Raw genomic sequence first — 14,086 nt, 5'->3', positions numbered from 1 at the left:
CCCAATCCATCACTGCCAACAGACACCTATTGTACTGCTGCCATAAATCACAGCCCTTTTGGGCATCTGGGGAGAGACAAATAATGACCTGGCAGTCTCCAAAGGCCTCCAAACAAAGAGCATGGCTCTGTTTGGGCTGCCTGCCCCCTGCAGTGCTCAGCCCTAGCCTTGGCAACCTGCAGGGGCCTTTTGAGAAGGCACCCAGCCAAGCAGCCACTTGCTGTTTTACTTGCCTCCTAAGATATTTAGAGCCTGTGAAGGCCTAGCAGGACTTTCTGCTGGCAGCCCCCACACAAAGCTCCTCCCCTGTGGTAGAAAGGGGCCTGGAGCCTCCTTATCCCTTCTTCATACAGCATGGCAGCAAGGCACAAGGCAGGATGTTAAGTGCATGATAGGCAGCTCAGTGATCGGTGGAGCAGAAAAGGCCCAGAGCTGAATCCATTTGGGCTGTGAGAATTGCCTTCCTGCTCAGGGAAGCACCCAGATCTATCCCCATGGACGCTGCGTTGCTGGAGCCTCCCGCACCCAGGGGACTGCAGAGCGCAGGGGAAGAGGCACCAGGCACAACCATGGGTGAGAGCTGTCGACACAACTGAGCAGTCCTCCTGCTGCTCAGCCTTTCAGCAGCGATGCCTGGGAGCCCAGCGGGCTCCAGCTCTGCTCCCCATCGCCTCCCACTGTCTCCAGCTGCAGGGATCCAGAGTTCAGGGTGGGGTAAAGAGGGGGCCCCTAACAAAGATGTGATTCATTCTTTAATTGCTGCTGGGTTTTTTAGCACCGTAGTTGTCTTTGCTGCCTAATCAAAATGCAGAGGATGCCCAAGCAGTGCAGGATATTTCAACAAGTAGAAACACCCTGTGGGACAGGCAGAGCCAGAGCACCAGAAGCTCCCACAACCTCTGGTTTCTCAGCAGCCCCAACACATCTGCCTTTTCTTACAATACTGCTGCATTTGAGTACAGGGGAAAGAGGGATCCCCATTTCCCAGCAAGGCTGACAATGTCAGAGGTAGGAGGCGAGCAGATGGAGCCTGATGACACTGATCCAGACCCTGCAAGCCTGGGCCACCAACTAAACTCTTTTGGCTGCCTGGTGGCACCATAGCTCCCAGTGCTACCCTGCAGCCTCCAGAGCTCCAGAATCCTTCAGGACCCAGTAACCCATGGGCAGCTGGGGAAGCAAGTGCTGTTGGCTCCTGCCTCTCCAACAGGCACTCAAAGCAGTAAGCTCAGGGCAAAGTCTGGTGGAGCATGGTGGACACAGGAGGGGGAAGGCTGCTCTAGCTCCTGGGGCTCTGTGATAAAAGCATCTCTGCCCATAACAAGTACCTCATTTCCCACATCTGGCACAGCTGCTTTGTGTGAGGGATTAATGCAGTCCACAAAACCCAGAAACACAAGGAGGGGAACACGGAGCCCCAAAGAGGAAGTGGGTCCTTTGCCAGCAGCCAGGAGTACATCCCTGCACCACAGGCAGGCTCTCCAGTGAAGACACAACCTGGCCAAGCATGCAGCCTATGCCACGACATCCTGCAGTTCCCTGTCTCAGCTGCCCAAGGAAATATTTGCACCCCGGCATTTGGAAACACACCCCCATGGCCTGCTCTGTGCTCTCCTTGTAGACACGGGTACAGCCAGTGGAGCAGGTCTGGCCTTTCCCAGCAGTGAAGCCTTCAGCTCCAGCAGAGCTCACCAACATCAGAGCTCATCCAAATTGTAACCAGCTGAAACTGGAGGTGTCGCATGCTCTATAACATCCCAGCCACATCTGCTGACGTGCAAGAGAACTCTGGACACAGAGCATCCTCACTTTCATCTCCTGTCCTCACAGGCAGCACTGGCAACGAACCTGGGAGAGGAACCGAGTCACATGTATTTATATTACAGAAATTACAAGAGGGAGGGTCTGGGGACCCCTCACCATCCCAGCCCTGGGGTCTGCAGAGAAACCTCACAGAGGCTCAAAACCCCTCTCTTACGGCTCTGTCTAACAGCAAGATCGCAGATGAAGGTCCCCAGAAGAGAGGCCCTGGACTGCCTGGGGTCACAGTCTGTGCTGCTGTCACCTCCTGGACAGGAGGGTTGAAGAAGGACCCTGCCACTGTCGCCAACATCCATCTATCCCTCGTCACATCTCCCAGAAGCCCTGTTGATGCCCGAGCACCACAGACATGGGTAAATGGTGTCAAAGAGTGTCCTGGAGAATCAGGAACCAGCACACAGGTGGGATGGGCACTGCTCAGGGATACAGGGCAATTTCTAAGGCACTTCAGAATGTTCCCTCCTTCAAGCTTATCAAAAACTCTTCCCCTCATCTATTCAGCTAAATCCATTTGTTGACAATCCCAGTGATCTCCATCTGCCACCCATCAAAATTAAAGCTTTATCCCAGCAAATTTACTTGCCCCTGAAAAAAAATACAGTCTGGGATTGCATGTTTCAGTGCACAGCATCCCCAGCTATCAATGACCAGCACAGCACATCTCAACCCACAGGACACGCAACACCAAGCAGTCCTACTGAGGGAACAAGCAAACGATCCACTCTGCGGTCCCAGGTATCCTGAACCTCTGTTAATGCAAGCAGAGTGTGCACCAGCCCAGCCTTGCCGTGTCCTTGTCTCCTTCACCGCATATCCCCATGACAGCATCTAGACTACAGCTTGTGGTGTTCCTCTCTAACACTGCCAAGCCTGCAGCTCTCCCCAGCACATGCAGCAAGTGGTGAGAGGTATTTTACATGCCACCCTGTCTCCTGGGAGGCTTTTTGTGAGGCTGGGGAGCTCCTATCTCCATGTCTTTATTGCAAAATACTTTTAAGAGGCAAAAGGAAAGACAAACAGGACAGTAACAAAATGCACTGTCTCTATCTAAAGCAGGCAGTCTCACAGGTTTGTGTAAAAGAATCCCATGAGATAGGATTTTTCCAAATAAATTTAAAAAAAAGTGAAAGTAAAGAAGAGTCTCTCTGGGACTCCAGGACTCCAAGGCCATGGGAGTCCCCCACACCCTCCTCCCAGAAGGCTTGAGGCTCACGGTCTGCAAAAATCACTGCTAACTCTCAAACCCAGCAGATTCGAGTCTGCTCCATCCTGCAGTGCAAAGCACTAGCAGAGAGCCCCAAGATCAAACATGATCCCACAAGGAGCTGGGCATCTCCAACACCCTACAAAGGGCATGTAGGAGATATAGTCCCTCATCTCCTACAAGTGCCAGGATCTGGTTCAGTGGTGATAACCAGGCACCTGCATAGTCATAATCCATCCTTCACCCAGGAGACAAAGCAGCACTGCAAACTAAGCGGAGAAATCATCTGAGCACTCACGTGTGAGCCCTGGCTCTCCCAGCTGCTCCATAATTCCCACACAGGATGGTTACTCTCTCCAGCAAAGTCCAAGCACCAGCGTCCTGCGCTGTGATTTAGCTGCCACAAGCCTTTGACCTTGGCACCACTATAAAGGAGGGGGGAAAAAAAACCAGTATGTAAATGTCCCAAGGGAGCAGAGCTCCAGTACTAGGAAGTTACAAATTAAATTGCATGCCAGGAAGAGATGGTGGCGGTGGCGCGTGCAACGGCCCCTTTCTCTGCTGGCTCCCAACAGCAAGGTACCAACTCTTTCTAACTTCCCTCTTAACATTCAAACCCCTGGGGACTGACCTTAACCTGCATTTCTATTCGAGCCTCCAGCAAACTGCACATTCAGCTGGTTGGCCTGGGAGTTAACGACTTTCTTTTAAAATTTAACACAGTTCTCCATCACAAATTTGTTTGCCAGCACTAGGATCTGCCTTTGGCTGGATATTCAAATCCAAACGCATGCTTAGACAGTTATTCCAAGCAAAAGGGTAACATACGCACACAGAAAACCCACAAGTTTGAAGCTGGCTTCAAAACTAAAGAAACTAAATCAGACTGGGAAAAATTACCTGGCTTCCTAAATGGTAAGAGGATTGGAACAGAAAGGATTTGGGCTATTTCTGGGCAATCCTGAGGCCAGATTTCTGGGAATAGCAAAGTCTGCCATACAGGGCAGACACACAAACCTCAGCACTTTCCCAGCAGTGGGATTGCTGCAGTCCACTCTCCCCCAGGGTCTACAGCAAGCATCGAGTACAGGGCACAGCTGGGGTGCTCCTGTTCCCAACACCATCTCTGCAGCAAGCACAGCTGAATCATTCCCTGAAAAATGTCAATGAGGAACCCAACAGAGATGCAGACTGGCTGATTACTAAATCCTTTTCCAATCCGGGACCCAAGAAAGGTTTCCCCTGCTGCAAGGGTATCTTTAGAAACACCGCACCTTCTCTGTCACATCTCAGAGTCTGCACATCCTGTTGAGGCCCAAATCTGTGAGCCAGCTGCAGCACCCACAGTGACACCCACACCATGCCCCAGCACGGTCTTTGCTGCTGCCCTTGCCAAACTGAGGCTCCGTCTGCTCACACTACAGGCAGGTTTTCAAGGCAGATGCACTTGAGACACCACGCTCCTGCAAAAATGCACCTTCCAGCAGAGAGCAAACACTGCACTGAAGATTAAACTAGCATTGACCCAATGTTAGCAAATGCCTTGTAAGCTGCTCTGCCCACTGCCCAATGCGCAAAGCCGTTCATCCCCTTCTGCAGTGTCTCCCACAGACAGCACAGGATCCCAACACAGCACTCAGCTCAGCACCGCTGCTTTGCCAAGATATCAGAGTCTCTGTGATGTCCAGTTTTACCAGAACCTTGTCTTTGCATCGTTATAGGACTTGATGTGTTTGGCATTTTTCACCCATAGCTTTGGGTAACTTTGTTGGCTGATCCCTTTTCTAAATCTCTCTCTCTGCCCCTTCCCCCCAAAATTAACAGTCTGAACATGCAAAGGGACTAACCCACAGCAATTCTTGGCATCTGCACTGGTAAGGCATTGCTGTAAGAACTCAGGATGCCTGTGGCTTAAAGCACAGCAAGTGCTTCTAGGGCAGGCAAAGGATCTGTAACAAATTCCACATGAACAGGAGCTGTTACAAACCTTCTCAGCTACTCACAAGGAATGCAGTGCACAAAACAGTCTGTGTGCACAACTACTTGTTCCTGTGCACATCTTTTAGCAGGGCCAAACTTGCTGAACTCTGAAAACAGTTCATCTTGTCCCTCACCCCCTTCTATTGCTAAGGCTAAACTGTGACTGAAACTGTTCAGCCTAAGGCAGCTACGACTACGCTGTGGTTTGCATTAGAGCTACTCCATAATCAGCTCCTCTCCATGAGACAGTACACAGCAGAGAAACAGGTGGGAGGGTGAGAAGCTCTTCTTTTATTTTCGGTTCTCGAAGGTTTTCACCTGTCTTGAACACTCTGAGGCTGCAGAAACTGCCTGGCTGCTTCACTGGCCTGTGCTGTGGCTCATAAGGGAGACAGGTTAATTGGTAAGGGATCCCTTTAAAGCACAGCAATGCTTCCCGATCACTCCAGAAACATCCTGTAAAAAATGTCTCCTACAGGGGCTGGCAGAGCCTCACACTGTCACCCTTTATAGTGAGGAAACCACAGCTATAGAGGATACTGGCAATCAAGAGCAAGGGGTAGGTTATCCTCAGGAGCACAGCACAGTCTAATTCACTCTCAGAAGGCTGAGTGGAGATACTGACCCCATAGCACAAATGGGTCACAACAAACTATTTTTTTTCATCTTTTTTTTTCTTTTTTCCTTTTGCCATTTCTAGCCTGCAGAATAACAGTAGCCTGGGCACACACCTAATTTAGGAACATTACACAAACACCTCACAGTTTTACCACGTCAAGGCTTTGTCCTTGGCTTTGCATTTCTTTATGGCAGTGGGACTTTCACAGGCAAGGTGTTTAACACACACCTGTCTTACAGGCTTTAACCTGAATAAAAGCAGAGCTAATTACAGCACTACATAAACTCACAGCACCATTCTTCCCCATGCACTCTGAACCCCCGATTACACTAGTGAAGAATAGCACCATGAGAAGTTCCAGGTCTCTTACAGAACATCTGATCTGAACATCCAGTTCTCCTTCTGCAGCAGCCCTAGGGCCCATTACATCTGCCCAAGTAGGCAACCTATGTCAAGCAGAAATATATACAAAAAAATAAATACAGTGGAAGTACAGCAAAAACTTCAACAGCAAGTGGTGAGGTACAGCAATCCTGGACAAGGATTGCCTAGTGCCACAGGTCATTGGAGCAGCGGCTGCCACTTGAAACTCTTGTGTGGACATTGGGGCTGCCTGATCTCTGGGTTTGTGATGCTGAGTCTCTGCTCTCAGATCCTGCTGCCTTGCACACAGACCTGGGATCCAGCACTCTGCTGTTGGAGCAGCTGTTAACCTCTGTATGTGTTACTTACTCTGACACCACTTCAGTTCAGGTTTTTGATATTTTTTATGTTTATTTGGGACCAACTTAACAACCAGATTTCCACTGTCTGAACAGTAACCCTGCTTAGAAGCAGCTGTCTCAGGAAAATGAAACACTCAAAGCTAGCACATGGAGAGGTACAATTAGACACTTCAAAAGGTATGCTTTTCTGAGCCTGCTACTGTGGATTACTGGATTTTGACAAATGCTAAGCATTAATCCATTGCTGACTTATTTTAATGCAATAAAAATAATATAATAATCAAGATGGGTCTTTAAAAATTTTAGTGACATTTCTTATAAAAGAGATAGGTTTCAATATAGGAAAAGATCTCTTGGGAATTATGATTTTGGCCTTACTGTGGTCACATGGATCAAAGCAATTAAGTTATAACAGCTTAAAAAGTAATTGCCTGTCACCTGAGCTGAATTGTGTGCACAGTCTGAAGCTACATGAAATAGCTGAGCTGCTCTATCAGCTAGCTGACTCCATGCCCCTGGATGCAGCTTTCCAGGGCTTCACCCAGGGTCTGGTACTACTCAACCTCTCAGTGAGCCAGTTTAGCTCACTAATTTCACAGAAAATTAACTATTTCTGGCATTGGCATAGCAAACAGATTTGGCCAGGGCATATGATGGGGCAGACAGAGATCAAATGCTGGAAATGGCACAATGGAAAGGGGTAAGTTGCTCTTTTTGTTGGCAAAGATCTCCTTCATCATCTGGTGAAGCCCCACTTCTAGTCTGCACAAAGTAAAATAAAAGGTACCAAAGTTCTCCTACACTTTTGTGTTCAGATTAAGCTAACTTAGTTGAAGGTTGCTGTTGAAAGGGCAGCTGTCTTCTTTCTCTCCCTGTAACTTTATGATCCTGATGTGCCCCTTTTGCCCAAGCATGGGACTGGGCACATAGAATCATAGGATCTCTCAAGTTGGAAGGCACCCATAAGGATGATCAAGTCCAACTCCCTGCTCCTGCAGGACTACCTAAAATTAAATATTATGACTAAGAGCATCGTCCAGATGCTCCCTGAACTCTGACAGGCTTGGTGCTGCAACCACTTCCCTGGGGAGCCTGTTCCAGTGACCAACCACCATCTCGGTGAAGGACCTTTTCCTATATAGAATTCAAGAATATTTAAGAAAATAAAAGCAGACATACTGGGTCAGACAAAGGTCTGTGTAGTTCAGTATCCTGTTCCTGAAATGGTCAGAAGGTGATGCCTAGGGGAGAACACAAGAATAGAGCAGGCACATGAGACATTTTCCAAAATAGTTGCCCAGCCCCTAACAATTTTCAGTTCAAGGACTTTCCACTGTTGCCGAAAAACTCGGAATAAAGAACTTATCAACACCAATTTAGTGTAGATAAGCAGACACTTCTTTATTGACGGCCGGGTGCGCGGGTGAGTCCTCTCACGAACCATGCACACCTGAACACCAAAACAATACACCTTATATTAAAACTTATTCGTGCATATTCATTAGATTTCCAAGAAAGGTTATGCATATTCATTAGATTTCTGTGAAATCATTAGCATATGTAAATGTCCTTTATGCAGGCGCAGTGAAGGTCTCTGGTGGTCTTCAGGAGTCCTCTGGTGGTCTTTCATAGTCTTCCTCACTCATCCGCTTCTTGACCTGTCAGGTGTTTCCAAGCAGCAAACTGGTGTCCATAACGGTTTCCTCAGTTTCTAAAACAAACACTACAAGGCTACCAATCTTTGTCAAAGCTTCTGTGGTTAGATGATTTTAAACAATACTTGAATTCTTATGGTTACACATTATACATTTTCTAAGTTCCTAAGTTCCTATGGCTACATTTCAAACTTAACACTCCCATACCTATGCTTCATAATTTTCTACTTTTTAAGCAAACCAAACTCCTTTATAATTAGATTTTAATTTCTTTTATAAAAATATTTGCAACACCACTACAATAGGGTCAACTCGACTTTACTGGACATTTTGTAGCCATAGAAGGAGTTGGATCCCATTTGGGTGGTGGCACACCATTAGTTCAGCCTTAAAGTGGCCACTTCAAGCCACCTCTGTGAATTAATTTGCATTCTGAATCAATTAGCAGAGCATAGCCTGATTATTGCATGTATTGTTTCACAACCATTATATTATCTGTAGTCAAAGCCGTTTCCCTCCCTCCAAGCTGAAAGTACTCACCTTCACAATGTTATTAAAGAGCACGAGGTTCATCTGCCCAGGTGAGATAATGTCTGACCCTGCTGCAGAGTTCAGGCCTGGAAAAATAGGTCTTTCTGAATCACAATACAAATAGAAGCAAGATTCATGGTGAAACAAATTCAAATGAACAGTAGGAAAGGCAAATCAGAGGTTACCCTACAGGTTTCCTTCTCAAAGCACTTTCCAAAGTGAATTAACAAAGTTAGCATTAATGTAATAGTCGGTCCGCACAGCTGAAAATAGCTCCTTAACTGGTACACATGATTTGTCCAAATATCTTTCTTAGGTCAGATACGAAAGTCCACTCAATCAGTAGAATTTTAGGCTGGCAATTTTTTGATAGTCACAACTGCTGAATTAGTTCATGGTAAAAAAGGATCCCAGGAAGATATCTTGAGGCTGAAACTGCTGTATTTGGAGGCCTTAGTCAGAGATGATCTAACCTTAGAAGACCTGAAGTAGGAAGAGAAGTGCATGAGTGACATCTGCATGGTAGCACGCTCCACTGGGAACTGGGCTACTCATTGCAGTGCCCATTTTGTCTTTAGGGAAAGGAAAGACAGAATGATTCCAGACATTAGAGCTAAGTTTGAGGACAGATGCAATTGAAAATTTAGAAAATATAATGACAAAGTAAAAGCTTATTTCCTTTTAAAAAGGATACCGTAAAGTGTTTAAAATTCATTCGTCTTCTATAACCAAAAAAAAAAAAAAAAAGAAGAGCAGACCAGCCATGGACAGTCTCCCAGACGCACTGAAAGTAGTAAATGCAAATTCCTGCAACAACATCCCATACCACTGAAGCCACTCCAATTTGAGCTGTGTCCCTGCCTTCAGCTTTGTGAACATTCTGTCTCTTACTGTTTTATTACAAACACTGATAGCTAACAGGGCATGCACTTAACTCTGGCCTTGAGCACTTTGCTGTCTGCTCTGACTCACCTTCAGTGATAACTTGCTCTCGATAGCAGCTCAGGGTGGATCCAGTTAGCACTAATGAGGGGGAAGAGGTGTGAGGTGATTCACAGGCCTGCAGGGGTTAGGAACACAACGATTTGAAGGCTCAAGACCTCACAGAGCCTTATGCCTACATTCAATCTTGCAACCCAAGCATTCCCAGCAGACACAACGGGATTGTTTTCAGTGCCCAGAGTGAAGGTTTTGCAGATCAGAACATCAACTTGCATGTGTACCAGCTTCTGGCATGCTTCCTCCCCCATTTTTAGAAGAGGAAGAGGTTAATCTATTGCAGTAACAGCCTTTTATTATAGGACTTGTATCGCACCTATAATACGGCTTCAAGAATCATGGAAATAACATAGGTGTTCCACAATGACTACTCTATACAGGAATAATCTGTACTTACTTTGGCCATGATGATACTGAAGTATCATTTTCACAGAAGTAAAGTGAGATTCAAACCCATCTGTACTAATAGCGCGTTCTGCACAGTACAAACACCACTTGGTAAGCTCTGTGTCTACTGCAGCTGGACCATAAATGTAACATTTTTGTGAAATTCTGAGAAAAACAAGCAGGCTACCATGGGAGTGCTCACCCTTACTGCAGGCTTAAAACTCACAGATAGGCCTTCAGTGTCGTTCTCCTGACATCAATATCTTCCTCTGAGCTTTCTTGAATCAGAGAACATAGAAGAGAGGGTGCAGCAGAGGTGGAAGGAGTCCCGTGACACTCGGAACATCTAATCTACCTCCTTGAAGAATGGCTGGGGGACATGTTTACTATTTTCAGTGTTGGAAGTTCATCTAAGAAAAGTAAAGCAAATGCAAAATGAACACCGAGGATCTGATAATTACAAACTATAGAGTGCACTGCCACAATGGCTCCATTAAACAATAGCCAGAATTCCTAGCTAAGCAAACACGAATTTACCTTATAGCAACTGCAATTTTTCCTATATGCAGACCACATTCTCAGGGCCTAAGTGCCAAAAAATGCACATCCCACACCACAGTGTTTGCTGAGCCATGCATGGGACCTGCAGAGCCTCAACCGGTCCTTCTAAGAGCATGAAGGTTACTGCAACCACAATGGCCGCTTTACTGCTCACAGTTGCCATTAAAGGGCTCTTTCCAGCTACAGAAGAGGAGGGCACATGGTCAGACTCCTGTATATCTGGAGAAATCCTAGTAAGGAAAGTATAACCATTCATTCTTCCTAGTTATCTGTCCATGGTGATCCAGTTCTTGTTGGCAGCCAGCAGTAAACCCTTTAAGGATAGGACTGCGAGATTTGTCTAGTATTAATGAATCACTTGGTTAAACAGGAGATCACACCTACAAGCACAGACTAGAAAAAAGTGATCAGTGAATATATAAAGCAAGCTCCAGGCAGCTGATATACAAACCTCACTTACAAGGACTTAAGTAAAGCAAGTTGCTGGGGTCTACAGGTGGAATAAAATCATTAGTGAGTGAGGTGACATGTATGATGCAAATATATACATGAGGAAAAAAAACATGTTGGAAATTGAGCACCTAAATTTATCAAGCCATTTCCTGCCATAGGAAATACTTTCCAGCCAAGGAAAGTAACACCTTCTCTCTTCTTGCTGTCAGCCATCCAAGTTGAGTTACTTTACAGAAGAGAGGCTTTATTTGAACAAGCTACTGAGATAAATTCTGGTGAAGTCACCCATTATACAGGTCAGACTAAGCAACCTATTGATCACTTCCAGCTTTAAAAATCTAAATATCTGTGAACAGTGTTCAACTTGACTAGCTACCTCATGTGAAAACCAAAAACTGCCTTAACTAACTTGGAGTCCTAGTGAAGTTATCTCAAGAGTAAGAATGCTCTTTTCCCTTCTTAAGTGAAAATCAGAATTTAACCAGCACTTTACCTTCCCTTTCCAAAAACGCTCTAAAAATTGAATCAGGGTTTCCTAAACAGATCCAAGGATGTTCCTCCTCAGTTCTCTTTAGTGTATCCCAGCACTGTGGATGTCGACAAGTAACCATACCACAAGTAGTTTCATCCCACTGGCTCACATCTGCAGTCATCTTTGCAACCACCCCAGCAGAGAGAGCAGGAAGATGGTATCGTCTATTTAAATACTCTGCAAAACAGAAAAATGGTGAAAATTAACTTAGTAGGGAAAAAACCCAAAACACTGAGGATGTATATGGTGTGAAATAAAGTTAACAGAACAAAATTGCAGAGGAATCATGTTGTCCTCAGGTATGGGTACATCCTAGGTCATGGTAGGCTGACAACCTAGCTTTATGTCCTGTCACTCCAGAGCTTTTGTATTAAAACAGCTTTCTAGTCTCATTTAGCTGTCATGTGTAAAACACGAAACATGTTAAACGTGACTTGCAGTAGTTAAGCTTACTGCTGCAAGTCACATTTTACACGGGTACAAAAAAATTGCTATTTGTAGCACAGGTATAAATGCAGCGACACATGAGCAGTGGCTTGGCTAAGCCAGCCTGCGTGGAAAAGCAAAAAAACGTGAGACAATATTGCCCTTCTGTACTTCATGAAAACACAAATGAATACTCTAAGAGATGTACTTCAACCCTTCAGATATTGTAATTAAAAATAAATATATGCACACACCAGTGACCAAAGCACCCAAGAAAGAAGAGAGCCTGTCATATCAGGAAGATACAGACAACTTGACAGTAAGGGCCCAGTCTTTGCTGGCGAGCGGGGGAGCTTTGGGCCGTACCCCTGGCTTGGGGTCAGCATCATCCCTGTTTCTGCTCCATCCTACCACCTTCACCAGACAGGAACCCAACACTGCCTCGCTCTGTTCTCAAATCATGTACAAAACAACCTCGCCCTCTGGCAAAACAGAAAACAAAACAAGCTGCATCGGCTTCTGACAGCTCTCCTAACCACCGAGCACCGAGCTGAGAGCCGGTTAGAGGCTGACATTAGCACCATCTGTTATGGTTACAGATGGACCAGTTACAATCAATCATTGCCTTCATTAAAAAGTGTAATCGACAGGGAACCAAATTGTTCCCTGACATTGTGTAATTCGTGTTGAATTAAAAGACAATAGGGCTTACATACCAATCGGGAAGGGGGAAGAGACATATTGAGATTTAGCAGATGCCTTGTGTAAATAACAAGGCTTGCTTAAATGGTGCGTAAAAGTCACGGGAAAAGGGCAATGGCTATAACTTACTAGCTAAGGAGGGAAAAGAACAACAGCTATAACTTACTAGATAAGGAGGGAAAAGACAACGGCTACAATTTACCAGATAAGGGGATTAACTCTGCCAGGACTGCACTTCTCCACATCAAAAGACATTCTACATCAAAAGACACTCGCCCTTGAGAAGATGGACCGAATCTGCCTAGTAACAAACCTGCACGAGTGAAGAAAGAAGAAGCAGGACAAGGTGGAGACTTACAAAAAAGGGGTGCATGAACTGTATATAAGAAATGTAACTATAACATAAAGTTGCGAGCCGTTGGTAGAGCGTGGACTCCCCGGCCGCCCAGCGCTGCTTGCTTGCTATTATCAATAAATATATTGTTATATAAAAAATTGGCTTTGTCAGTATATAACAAAAAGTAATGCAACACCCGCTGCAGCATCTCACCTCCGAGAGCCATAAAGTGACCATAGTGTTATCAACAGAATACATTAAAAGGAGCTAAAAATGAGACTCGAGAGACACGATTTGTACACACAGTGATGGTTTTTATTAATCCAGTCACTATAACTGGAAAAGTCATCAAGCTCTCACACACACAAGCCTTTCTTCAGGTCTGACCTTTGTGTACTCAAAATATAGTATATATTTTGGTATACTAGCCCCAGCATACTATTACGTCTAATACAAACACCTTTACCTATAAACTTGTCTCACAAATGTCTGTAAACTATCCCCATTACAATAATATTGCCCTTGCTACTGGAAAATATATGCTTTCTATGGAAAAAAACTGTATTGTCAACCACTATTCTCAATTTCAAGTATCACCCCCAACACAGTACCAGATTAATCTACTCCCTCCTCGCACTCTGAGCTTACTTAAATTCCCTTGTCAGGTTATCAATAGGGATAAAGTCTCATGACATATACAGAAGTTTGGGCCAGGCATGGGGCATGGGTCTGTGGGGCAGAAGGCACAAACACACGCTCACACAGCACTGTGGGGAGAGGCCAAAAAACATGGCAGGGGGCAAAGTACCTGCCCCCACGGGCACCAACCCTCTGCCCTCAGGGCTCCCATCAGCTGGCTCCCCCCAGGCTCTCACCCTCTGCCCTTGCTCCTACTCCCAGCCCCTGCACCCCCTCAGGCTCCCCGTGACCCCCCGGTATACCACTGCCTACACCTACCCCCACCCCAACACACGCTGCAGGCTCCCATTCCCAGCCACTACACACGCACCCCCCGGTTCCCACTAACTGTCCCCGCCCTCCCACCAACAGCCCAGGGTTCTTCTCACGGACACCCACCACCCCCGCGCTCCCCCTCACGGACACCCACCGCCCCCGCTCCCCCTCACGGACACCCACCACCCCCCGCTCCCCCT

This window comes from Haliaeetus leucocephalus, unplaced genomic scaffold, assembly GCF_000737465.1.
Source record: "Haliaeetus leucocephalus isolate CR32 unplaced genomic scaffold, Haliaeetus_leucocephalus-4.0 Scaffold306, whole genome shotgun sequence".
Taxonomy (NCBI): Eukaryota; Metazoa; Chordata; class Aves; order Accipitriformes; family Accipitridae; genus Haliaeetus; species Haliaeetus leucocephalus.
This window is presented reverse-complemented; position numbering follows the sequence as displayed.